Below are 13,716 nucleotides of genomic sequence, written 5' to 3'. Positions count from 1 at the left end.
AATGTGCTGACTTGGTTAAGCAATACGACATCATGCTGTCACAAAAAAAGATGATATTTGTCCAGAAAGAGATAGAACCTTGGGCATGCATTTGAAAGATGGAGCATTTTATTAAAGTGACCGTTTTGTAAAAGAACATCTCAAGTTCCCCTTTGAAAATCTTTCCCATAAGCAAATTCTTCTTGGTATTGTGAACTATCTTAGGGATTTTGTCCCCAATACTTCAAAGTTCATGCACCTTTTACAAAAGATGTTGAAAAATGAACTACCACAATAGGGAGAAACTCAAATTAGGGCTATCAAGTCCTTAAAAGAAAAACTGTAGATACTGCTCTCGTTACAAGTTACTTCTGATGGTAACCGTATCTTTCAAACCGATGCTAGTGACAAGTATTGGGCGGTAGCCCTTTTTGAAGAAGAAAATGGGAAAAGAAGAATCATTGTACACATGGAAGATTCTCTCGGGCTGGGATGCACTACCATTCTACATTCAATGATATTTTGATAGTTAAAGTATGGAATAAAAAAGTTTAAATTTGACTTATTAGCCATCATTTCCTAGTGTAAATGGACATGTCATCTTTTCCTCAAATGCTTGAGTTTAAACGGAAGATGATGCCACGTCCACAACTCTTACACTGGGCAAAATGGTTTTTCGAAATATTCTTTCGATACGAAGCATATCAAAGGCGAGAAAAATGGTCCTGCAAACTTCCTCTCTAGATCTAGTGAACCCACATCGTCTATTTCTATGATCTGTGGAACAATATCATCTTCAGCATCATCATAAGACATTCATATGTTACGAGTTATTATGAGTTATTTTATTATTATTTACTATCATGTGTGGGAATGTCTACCACATTACTATATACCCTCATTATTAGTATAAATAAGAGAGCATGCTAACCTAGAGGGTTAGACAATTCATTCATCCCCTTCTCTTCTTTTCTTCTTCTTCAAACGTGGTATCAGAGCCAACCCTAGCCGTCGCCCCAACCTAAATCCTAACCCTAGCCAGCGCCACCATCACCACCACCATCACCGTCACAATCTGCTCTCTCTCTCTCTCTCTCTCTCTCTCTCTCTCTCTCTCTCTGCTTCTCTTTTTGTCGGTCATTCTCTTCTTCCAGATCTGATCTAGTTCTGATCAAGGATCTATGAAACGGTGGAGCTTGTGATCTCTTTCTTTAATCTAATTTTCTGATTAATCTGGTGTGACTAGATTAAGTACGCATCATTATGTCAAGTGATTCAGAGACTCCGATAGATGCTGCTGTTGAATCCGGTGAGACTGGATTAGCCATGAATAGATCTGGTGCGACTGGATCTGATGTGATGCGGTCACAAGCTCCGACCTTTATATCTACTTCGTCTAAGCTCGTTGAACGTGTTTTGACGGGACAGTCTACATACACACTTTGGAAGAAGAATGTTTTCAAGAATTTGCACGGACAGCGGTTATCTCATCATCTTACTCAGCCTCCCCCGAGCAGGGATGACCCGACTTATGATGAATGGTACACTATTGATTGTCATATTTATAGTCAACTATTGAATGCTATGGATATTTCTGTTCAGACCGTTGTTAGCAATACTGATACTGTTAAGGAGTTATGGGATGCTTTGGCAGATTTGTACTCCTCTCTGAATGATTTCTCGCGACTCTATGATGTTGTGTATGGGTTGTTGAAGCCGGCTTCTGCCGGTCGGCCTCCGCAGGGATATTATGAGGATTTTAAATCCTTTGCTGATGAATTTGATCGGTTAGTCCCGTTTACGTCTAGTCGGACTACTTTTCAAGAACAACGAAATCAGTTTCTGGTCACTTGCTATCTTAATGTGCTGGGAGCTGAGTTTGACACTGCTCGCTCACAAATCCTTTCAGATGCTCGAGTTCCTTCTCTTGGAGAAGTTCATCGTCGTGTTCTTCGTATGCAAGTCGTGAGGAGGTTAAAGCCGCCCCCTCAGAGGTTGGTGAACAGGCTGCTGCTTTATATACGAACAAAGGAGGTGGCCGTGGCAGTGGAGGCCGTGACCGAGGGAGAGGTCGTGGTGGTACTGCCGGTCGTGGTCGGGAGACTCGTACTTGCAATTATTGTGGTATTGTTGGACATCTTCGCAGCTATTGCCGAAAATTACAAGCGCACAGCAGGCGCTTCGGTTCACTAACCACATCTCGCTCATGTTGCGCCCGAGAGCGTGCCTATGGACCAAAAGGTGATCACAATGAGTCCTGAGGAGTATACTCGCTACTTGGAGTTTCAGACCTCAGGGAGTAGGACTGCTTCTGCCTCTATTGCACAACTACAGCAATCATCTAATTATTCCTCTACCTCAGCATGTGTAGCTCTTCCTTCCGCTACTTGGATTATTGATTCTGGTGCCGGTGCTCACATGACGGGTAATAGAGGTATTCTTACTGCATATCAGTCCTCAGCTCCGTTACGCCATATTACTATTGCGAACGGGTCATCCTTGATGGTTCAGGGACACGGAGTTGCACGACCTTCCGATGAGATCTCCTTATCTTCTGTTTTATATACTCCCGGCATGCCATTTAATTTGTTATCTGTTGGTCGTATCACACGGGATTTGAATTGCTCCGTGACTTTCTACCCTGATTATTGTGTTTTGCAGGATCTCTCGACGCGGAAGACTATCAGTAAGGGAAGTGTCAATGGTGGGATCTACCAGCTAGATGGTGCGTCTATTCCGGCTGCGCTAGTGAAAGAGACAGATGTTTTAGACGTTCACTATCGTCTGGGACATCCCTCTCTATCTATGTTGCAGTCATTGTTTCCTCATTTTCGTTCAGTGTCTACAATAAATTGTGAGTCCTGTCAGCTTGCAAAGCATAGTCGTGTTTCTTTACCAGCAAGTGTATCTCAACGAGCAACTGCTTTGTTTGCCTTGGTCCATTCTGATGTGTGGGGACCTAGTCCTATTATGTCAGTGTTTGGTTATCGTTATTATGTTCTCTTTGTCGATGATTTCACAAGAATGTCATTTGTTTACTTAATAAAAGAACGTTCTGAGTTATTTTCCATGTTCCGTGAGTTTTATTTTTCTATCCACACTCAATTCCATCATAACATTCAGGCTTTACAATCTGATCGTGGGGAGGAATACATGTCGGATCATTTCCATCAATTTCTCCGTTCTCATGGTATTCACCATCGTCTTTCATGTGCTCGCACACCCCAACAGAATGGTGTTGCTGAGCGAAAGAATCGCCATCTTATGGATACTGCTCGTGCTCTTCTTATACATATGCATGTTCCACAAAAATTCTGGGGGGAAGCTGTTCTTACAGCATGCTATCTCATTAATTGTATGCCTCTTTCTTTTCTTGGGGATAATACTCCACATGGGCTCCTCTTTCCTAATCGCAGTCTTTTTTCTCTTCCCCCTAAACTTTTTGGGTGTACTTGTTTTGTCCATGATGATCGTCCGGGTGTATCAAAACTAGATCCTCGTGCACTCAAATGTGTTTTTCTTGGTTATTCACGGGTGTCAAAGGGTTATCGTTGCTATTCTCCTACCTTAAGAAAAATGCTCACCTCCCGTCATGTCACATTCATAGAGTCTCAGCCTTACTTTTCTGCAACTAGCTCTAGTTCATCTGATTTAGTCCCGCCATTATCCGAGTCCACATCTTCTGACCCTGTACTTGTCTATTCTCCGCCAATGGTCTCTCATCCAGTTATCTCTCCAGCGTCTTCACTAGACATTGCCCCCATTGTCAATTCTCCCTCTGAGCCAGTCTCTCCCGTGGAGGATCCTCCTGTTGAGCAAGTCCCTCCTGTAGCTGATCCACTTACTGAGACTAATACAGCCGAGCAACCTATGCTCTTCGTAAGAGCTACCGTGCTTGCAGGGATCGCCCTCTTTATACACATTCCTACAAGGGTTTATTAGTGAGTTTGTCGGCTTTTGTGGCTAATATTGATGCTACTTCCCTACCTATTTCTGTTCCCGTGGCTCTTCAGCATGCAGGTTGGCGTTTGGCCATGGAGGAGGAAATGAGTGCCCTCCAACGCAATCAGACTTGGTCCTTGGTTGATCTTCCTCCTGGTGCTCAGGTTATTGGTTGTCGTTGGGTGTTTGCCGTGAAGGTTAATTCTGATGGAACTGTTGCTCGTCTGAAAGCCCGGTTGGTTGCTAAGGGTTATGCTCAAACTCATGGTCTTGATTACTTTGAGACCTTCTCCCCGGTTACCAAAATGGCATATGTTCGGCTTTTCTTATCCCTTGCAGCTGTGCATTCTTGGTCTCTCCATCAGTTGGATATCAAGAATGCTTTCCTTCACGGTGATCTTGCTGAGGATGTTTATATGGAGCAGCCTCCAGGGTTTGCTGCTCAGGGAGGGAAAGTTTGTAAGCTTCGTCGCTCTTTGTATGGTTTGAAGCAGTCTCCTCGAGCATGGTTTGACCGATTCAACTCAGTGGTTCAGACTTTTGGTTTGCTTCAGTCTCAAAAGGATCATGCAGTGTTCTATCGTCGTGCTACTACTGGGTGTATCTTTCTGGTTTTATATGTGGATGAGATTGTCTTGACAGGGGATGATGAGCGGGGGTATTGTTGAGTCAAGAGATATTTACATACTCACTTTGAGACGAAAGACACTGGGTGATTTGAGATATTTTCTTGGCATAGAGGTGGCTCGAAAGAAAGGAAGTATTTCTTTGTCACAACGTAAGTATACTCTAGATATTTTGGCTGAATTTAACATGCAGCACTCTCGATCTGCAGAGTCGCCTATGGAACCGGGATTAAAGCTTCTTCCTGATCAGGGCGAGTTGTTTGAACACCCTGAAAGATACCGACGTGTTGTTGGTAAACTAAACTATCTCACTACGATGACTAGACCTGATCTTGCATATTCGGTTAGTGTAGTTAGTCAGTTTATGGCAACACCTAGACAACCACATTGGGATGCTGTTTTGAGGATTCTGAGATATCTTCGAGGTAGTCCCGGTAAGGGAATTGTTTTAGCCGCTCATGGTCACGCTCGCATGGAGTGTTATATTGATGCTGATTGGGCTGGTTGCCCTACTGATAGGCGGTCTACCTCTGGATATGCTTTGTATGTTGGTGGTAATTTGATTTCATGGAAGAGTAAGAAATAGGACATTGTTGCGAGGAGTAGTGCTGAAGCAAAGTATCGAGCCATTGCTGCAGCCACTGCAGAGATTATGTGGACTAGACATCTTCTGAATGAGGTTGGATATGGGTTGAGTGGTCCTACTTCGCTATGGTGTGATAGTAGTTCAGCGATTCACATTGCTTCAAATCCTGTCTTTCACGAGAGAACAAAACACATTGAGATTGACTGTCATTTCGTTCGACGGGAGCTTACGCGTGGGAGTATCACTCTCTCACATGTTCGTCTTGGTGATCGGCTAGCGGATATGTTTACTAAATCTTTAGTCAGGGCAACGGGTTCGCTTTATATGTAACAAGCTAGGCATGGTCGATATCTATGCCTCAGCTTGAGGGAGGGTGTTACGAGTTATTATGAGTTATTTTATTATTATTTACTATCATGTGTGGGAATGTCTACCACATTACTATGTACCCTCACTATTAGTATAAATAAGAGAGCATGCTAACCTAGAGGGTTAGATAATTCATTCATCCCCTTCTCTTCTTTTCTTCTTCTTCAAACATCATAGATATATTCCTTCAGAAATTCCAGACTACCATCACTAATGGGAGATTCTGTTCTCGATGCAGAGAAATGAGGTGGGAATACCAACTTAAGATTTTTAGACAATATAGCGGACTTAATCTAAGGCCATTTGGAATGCACCATGAATACCCATTCATTCATGTATTCACCATTGATCCAGTTACTTTTCCTGAAAAATTCAATTGGTTTTTCTTTTTTATGTTTCACAATCTTACTGTAGTGAGTTCTCCACTGCAAGAATTCACAAGTTCACCCAAAGGTATGATGAAGGCCATGAAGACCATTATTTCAAACATTGAGCAAAAATACTTAAGTGGTTTTGGCCTATGTGTTATAGGACGGTTCAATTTGATATGTAATTGAACTTCATGAGAAGGAAGTATAATTATCAAATCCAGATGACTGTACATTTCCATAGTTCATGGAGGTATATTTCACCAACCGATAGATTCCACCCTCCTTGATCCTTGAAGCTCGAATATATTGGTCCTCCCGTCTCTTTTGCAACAATCCATAGGTCGTATTGATACAGCATTGTATCTTGATGTTGAGTATAGGGCAATCCAAAATATACTTTGTGAAAAGAATCAGACAATTCCCAAGGAAATTTGGCCTAGTGCTTCTTGGGGGTGATGGTTCTTGGTCCGGTCCGGTCCCACCCAGGAACTAGGAATCGAACTACTTGGTCCTAGAACCGGATCAGGCAGTTTAATGGAACCGGTAGATTTATAATAATTCATATTCTTTAAACGTGTTAAGCACATTAAATTAACGTGTATTTAAATGATACAAGATCAGACACTAAAGGTGAAAAGAATAAAGTAGAAAAGAGCATTTCTGTATATTTCTGTGTGTCTAATACTGATGATACATGAGCCTATTTATAGGCTATTCAAGATAACTATCTAAAGTAACAAAATATTACAATATCAGAATAACATCAAATAGAATCAATCAAGGAGGATTGATATCTCTAATATTATCAATCAGGGAAGATCGATATCTCTAATATATATATCTCTCAGTCAGGGAGGATTGATATCTCTAACATCCCCCCTTAAGCTCAAGGTGACATAGAAGAGGTCAACTAGAGTTTGGAAAAGAGATCTTGAAAACGCCTGGGTGGATGTGCCTTACTGAAAATGTCTGCCGTCTGATCAACCGATATAATGGGAACAAGATGAACAAGACCACGATGCACGTGAGAGCGTATGAAATGACAATTGATTTCAATATGCTTGGTACGCTCATGGAAAATATCATTATGTGCTATTTGGATAGCACTCCGGTTATCACAATAAATGGTCGTTCCACCATTTTGACGGATTCCCATGTCTTCCAATAACCACCGCAACCATAGTAATTCTGATGTTGTATCAGCAAGAGCGCGATATTCTGCTTTAGTACTTAATCGGGCGATGGTAGTCTGTTTCTTGCTTCGCCAGGAAATAAGAGACTTTCCTACAAAGAAGCAGCAGCCTGTAGTAGATCGACGATTAAGAGGATCGCCAGCCCAGTCATCATCAGAATAAGCTGTCAACTCTAAGCTTGAGTTAGCAGAAAAGTGAAGATCGTGAAATAAGGTACCCTTGACATAGCGAAGAATTCGAAGAACAGCAGCAAAGTGAGTCGTTCGCGGCGCGGTCATATATTGACTTACGATATGAACAGCATAAGCAATGTTAGGACGGGTAACAGTGAGGTATACAAGACTACCAACCAGCTGTCGATAAAGCGTAGGATTTGGAAGAGGAGTGCCAACTTTGGCATCAAATTTGGCATTAGTCTCAATGGGGGTTGTAGCAGTTTTGTCATCGGTAAGTCCAGCTTGAGAAAGAAGATCAGTGGCATATTTTGCTTGAGAAAGATAATAGCCAGAGGAATCTGACGTAACCTCCAGACCTAAAAAGTAACTGAGCCGTCCGAGATCCTTCATTTCAAATTGTTGACTCAAATACTTCTGAAGTTTCATAATACCATTATGATCATCGCCAGTAATAACCATGTCATCCACATATAATAATAGCAAAATATACCCATGAGATGTTTGTTGAACAAAGAGTGCATTGTCATAGGGACTGGACGTAAAACGAAGACGTTCCATGGTGGAACTAAACTTAGAATACCATGCACGAGGAGCCTGCTTCAGTCCATATAATGCACGGCGTAGGCGACACACTTTATTAGGAGTGTGAGTATATCCAGGAAGAGGCTCCATATAGACTTCTTCAGTGAGATCACCATTGAGAAATGCATTTTTTACATCCATCTGAAACAGAGGCCAACGCTTAATAGCAGCAACAGCAAGGAGGCTGCGAACAGAAGTAAGACGTGCAACTGGAGCAAACGTCTCATCATAGTCAATGCCATATTCCTGAGTGAAACCTTTTGCTACAAGTCTAGCTTTGTAGCGTTCAATTGTACCATCTACTTTGGTTTTGATCTTGTACACCCATTTACAACCTATAGCCGACTTTTCAGGAGGCAAATCAACCAAATCCCAAGTACGAGATTTTTCTAATGCTTGCAACTCATCCGCCATTGCTTGTTGCCAAAGAGGATTAGTACGAGCTTCTCTACATGTGTGAGGCTCGTGAAAAGAAGCAATTGTGGAATAACAGTGAAAATCACGAAGTCGAATAGAAGGTTGACTTACACGGGTGGAACGACGAACAGGAGAAGAAGAATCCACGGATGGCATAGACATGTCAGGATTTGCCGAAGTTGGATGTCTAGAAATACCTGCATCAAGATTAGGAGAGGGCAAGTCCAAAGAGGAAGAATCGATTGTGTCATCTTCTGGAAAAAGATCTACAGAAGGATTGGTGAAGAAACGGACAGTTGGAACAGTAGGGGAGGATTCAAAAGGATGGAGAGACGAAAACATCTTATGTTCCCAAAATGTAACATGACAAGACACACGAAGACGATTAGAGATAGGATCCCAACATCTATACCCTTTATGCTCAATGCCATATCCAAGGAAGCAACATAGACAAGCACGAGGTTCTAACTTCGTGCGTTCATTAGGGAGAAGATGTACAAAACATACACTACCAAAAACTCGAAGTAGACTATAATTGGGAACACTATCATACAAATGCTCGTAAGGAGTAATGTTACCTGTAATAGGTGACGGAATACGATTGATAGTATATACAGCAGTATGACAGGCCTCTCCCCAAAACTGTTCTGGACAAGATGCTGAGATTAAAAGAGTTCGTATGATATCTAAGATATGACTGTATTTACGCTCTGCTCGACCATTTTGTTGAGAAGTTCCTGGATAAGAACGGTGAATGACAGTACCATTCTGAGAAAGAATTCTAAGGAACTCTCTGTCCCTATATTCCATGGCATTATCAGTACGAAAAACTTTGATATCTCGAGAAAATTGTGTTTTGATCATGGCAGCAAAGTTACCATAGATATGAGTAAGTTCATATCGATTCTTCATAAGATATAGCCATGTAAAACGAGAATAATCATCCACAAAAATCACAAAGTAACGAGTAGGAGATGGTCCCCAAATATCTGAATGAATGAAATCAAATGGAGCATAAGAGACAGAGTCACTAATATTAAATGGTAAAGCATGATGTTTTCCCAATTTACAAGGCAAGCAATCAAAAGTTTTATTGTCAACGAAACCTAAATGACCACTTAAAATCAAGGGACTTAATCTAGAATAAGAAGGATGACCCAAACGAGAATGCCAAGTTTCATATGAAACCGTGGTAGCACAACTAATGAAGGAATTGGGAAGCTTTAACGAAACAAGTTCAAACAAGCGACCCACTTTACGGCCTGTCCCAAATGTCTGTCCCGTCCGTGGATCCTGCACATGACAACTATTCGAAGAAAAATTAATTTCAAAACCAAGTTCACATAGCTGTCCCACAGATATCAAGTTTAATGAGAGCTTGGGAACCATAAATGTATCGGGCAAGGATAATGTGGACGTCAAAATGTTCCCTGTATGACTCACTAGCATCTTAGAGTTATCAGCGGTATGAATAATAGGTGCTTGTGAAGTGTATGATTTTGACTTGAATAAATGGGAGTTGGAGGTCATGTGATTACAGCAGGCAGAATCAAAGAACCACGAATCAGAAGTACCTGGATTAATCAACAGAGCAGAGGAATTAGGTACAGAGGAGCTAGAAGTACCAGATTCTTGAATAATGGAATGGATTGTGGATCGAAGATCATCTAAAGATAGAGTAATTGATGAACGGTTGGAAGAATCCCCAATGGTAGCAGCAGTAGTGGATGAGCGCACATGCGGACCTCTGAACCGAGATCGGTTGTTTGTTCCCATAGGCTGCTTAGGTTGCAGCTGATAACAATTGGATGCACGATGACCAGATCGACGGCAGTGCGTACAGTAAGGCTTTCGCCATGAGGAAGAACCAAAAGTGGCAAATACTGCATTTGTAGGAGTGGAGACTGATAGAGTAGCACGTTGTGCTTTTAAAGTAGCTAGTCGAGTTTCTTCGGTCAACAGTTCTGAGACAACTGCCTCAAGACGAGGTAAAGGATCTCGATGCAAAAGTGAAGCTCGCACAGGTTCAAACTCATCATTAAGTGCCATCAGAAATTGCATTACACGCATTCGATCGCGATATTCAACAAACATGCGGGCATCAGTAGTTGACTCCCATTTAGGCTCAGATAAGGCTAGCTGATCCCATATAGCATGCATCGAAGATAAAAATTCATTAATAGACTGACCTGTCTCCTGATGCATGCGATGTAAATTCCCTAATAGTTGATATTGATGAGCAATGTCTGACGTGGAATAACGACCGACAAGAAGATCCCAAGCTTCCTTTGCTGTATTTAGTCAACCAAACTAAAGTTTGATAGATGGAATTGAAATGTTTCGAATCCACGTGAGTATATGATGATTCCTGCTATCCCACTCCTCTAATCATTCAGCAAATTTATCATCAGCCTCACTAATAGCCTGAATAGGCTCGCGAATACCTCCAGTGACGTAACGTCAAAGTTTACGTCCTTTTAAAAAACTTGACATTTCTTGAGCCCATAAGATATAGTTTGATCCATTCAAGATGGTTTGAATGGGTACTGAGACTTCTAACTTTTCCATGATATTAAAATGTACCCAATATAATGAATTCTGAGAAAACCGATATTTCCAAGGTTGATATTGACAAAATAAGGCCAAAAATGGATTTAGGACGTCGAAATACCTTAGGAACCGGTCTGAAAATGCCAAGAATCGGTCCAAAAGAGATCGAACCGGTCAGAAAATAGATAAACCGTTCTGGTCAACGCCAGTCAATGCCGGTCAACGCCGGTCAACGGTCGGTCAATGCGGTCAACTGTCACAATGCTATGATGACGTGGCAGATGACTCAGCGTGGATATCACACGTGGCAGATGACTTGGCGGTGACGTGTCACTGACGTCACAGGATGACGTCACTGGTTCGAACCAGCGGATCGCGTGAGTCTCACACGGCATGTGGATCTCATGCGCAGAGGACCTCAGAGGCGCGTGAGGGTGCGTGGAGATCTTTCCGGCGACGTGCATTGCTGTTCTGGACTTGTCGGAGGATGGAGAACCTGTCTGTGGTATTTGTTTTGGATTATATCCAACTATTGACGTCGGAAAAGAGACTTACAGTCGATGGCGTCGGAGGGCCCGTGACGTGGTGGCGCGTGGTGGCTCGTGCGGAGGTTTCCCGAGTCTGTTTGTAACGAAAATTGAAGGGTCTGACTCGTTTTGTGGCAGCGATCAAGACGACAGTTCGGCGTCCGTCCGGCGGAGAATGGATATCTCGCGCGGCTATGGCCACTAGCTTAAAAACACCGTGGCCCCTTCCTTAAAAAAAATATTGGCTCTTATACCATGAAAAGAATAAAGTAGAAAAGAGAATTTCTGTATATTTCTGTGTGTCTAATACTGATGATACATGAGCCTATTTATAGGCTATTCAAGATAACTATCTAAAGCAACAAAATATTACAATATCAGAATAACATCAAATAGAATCAATCAAGGAGGATTGATATCTCTAATATTATCAATCAGGGAAGATCGATATCTCTAATATATATATCTCTCAGTCAGGGAGGATTGATATCTCTAACAAAAGGAATGATTATTGAATTCAATTCTAATAAAAAACATGTGTTTAAATGTCATTCAAGAATATCATCGAATGTGTAATGGTAGACTCGGCCATAGATCTTAAATGTAAATGTACAACAACTAAACATTTCAGATCATAACAACCAACAGCAATACAATCTCAAAGTAGAGACAAAAGCACTAATGCTTACCTGGAAATGCAATTGAAGGCCACGAACAGCGACTTAATCGGTGATAGGAACTTCAAAAAGTGTCAATCGGTTGGAATCGGAGCCGGCGAAAAGGAATCGAGCCAAAGCAGAACTCTTCACACAGTTCGAGCAAAAAATAGAGCAGGACAAAGTAGTTTCTGCGCGACTCCAGATCGGGGAATGATAGCGTCCGGAGGTGGTTACGACGGCTTGAAATCGATCAAAAGTGTTAAAACCATCGTCCTTAATTGGCAGATAGAAAACGCACTTGCTCGAAATGAAGCCATCAAGATGTTGATCACTGAAGTTGCCGAAGTAAAGACTGAAGTAGGGGAAGTCAAGATTCAACTGGATCATTTCCACCGGTGAATAAATCAGACGGCAGTAGCACAAAACAAGCTATTACAACTCTATCGAGATAGACTCCAAAAAATTGAATCGGGAGCCTTACCTCTAAAGCAATGATCACACAACTGAAATTGAGAGGCTGGGGAAACAGATAAAGATCTCCAGTAGAGACAGTAGCCTCAAAACCCTTCCTCTTTTGATCCATTGTTTTTTCCCTCCTGGGACATATCGAAGACATCTTGGCCTTCAGCCTCCTCCATTTGCAAATGTGTTTTGAAACCTCGGTCCAAAGTCTAGGAGCTGGGAAATATGGCATTTTAGCCATTTGTGACAGAATCCTTACTGAAAAGAAAAAGGGGAAGGCTAAGAAACAGGCTAAGCTTCGGCCTGCTTCTCCTCCTCCTCCTCCACCATCTGTCAATGTGATTGCGAATCATATTGAGTGTTTCTTGAGAGACCATCACCAGCAACTCAAGCCATTCGAACTGCCATCTCAAAGAATCTCTCCGTCAAGCCATACATCCCCATAAACCTTTTCCCCTCTTAAGTACGACAAATCCATAAGCTTCCCGAACTCCGAATTTTATCTAATGGACTTCGGTTCAAAGGACAATTTAAAGAATTCGTGGTACTAAGAGAAGTGTGTGTATATTTATATTCAAAATTACTTTATTTTATTTAATAATTGCATTAATCCTCAAAAAACTTGAAGTTCTCATAAATTCTTTTTTTTTCCTGTAAAAATTCAAAATTGAAATGCAACGCAAAAAGGAATATCAAATGTGTGTACAAAAAAGAGAAAAAGTATGTGGTCCATCAGATCTGTTTGGCAAGATTGGTTTTTTATTCATAACATACTCCGATTGAAAGGAAGATTAGAGACGCAAAGGTGATCAAACTTACATTTGATTAAGAAAAATTACAATAAGTAAGGAGATTATGAACACATAAGGCGCAAAACTTTTAGCATTTGATATGGAAGAATTTTATTGCTAACCTAGCATGATCATAATTTCGGTCAAACATTACAAATCACAGGATCCAGAGAACTTACAACCACCGAAGAGAAATGACACCGTATGATAAAAGTTACAAAAGGATTTTCTAGGGGTGAGCATGGTTCCACGTTCTACCCTGGAATCTAAAAACCTGACCGTTGAGAACCCGTAGGTTCCAGGTTCCAAGGTATGCAACGTAGATTCCAGGTTCCAAAAATTAGGGAACCTGTTTCGACGAGTAGGTTTCAGGTTCTAGGTAGGTGGAACCTAGAACCTGGAACCTGAAACCTAAACATGTTTGTTGTGTTTTTTATTGTCTATGTCTTCGCGTGATTCTGTGGTGTTTCATAGCGTTAGATAGTG

The sequence above is a fragment of the Syzygium oleosum genome, unplaced genomic scaffold (assembly GCF_021117445.2).
Source record: "Syzygium oleosum isolate NSW1041296 unplaced genomic scaffold, Sole_v2.1 Sole_v2.03, whole genome shotgun sequence".
NCBI classification, from domain to species: Eukaryota; Viridiplantae; Streptophyta; class Magnoliopsida; order Myrtales; family Myrtaceae; genus Syzygium; species Syzygium oleosum.
This window is presented reverse-complemented; position numbering follows the sequence as displayed.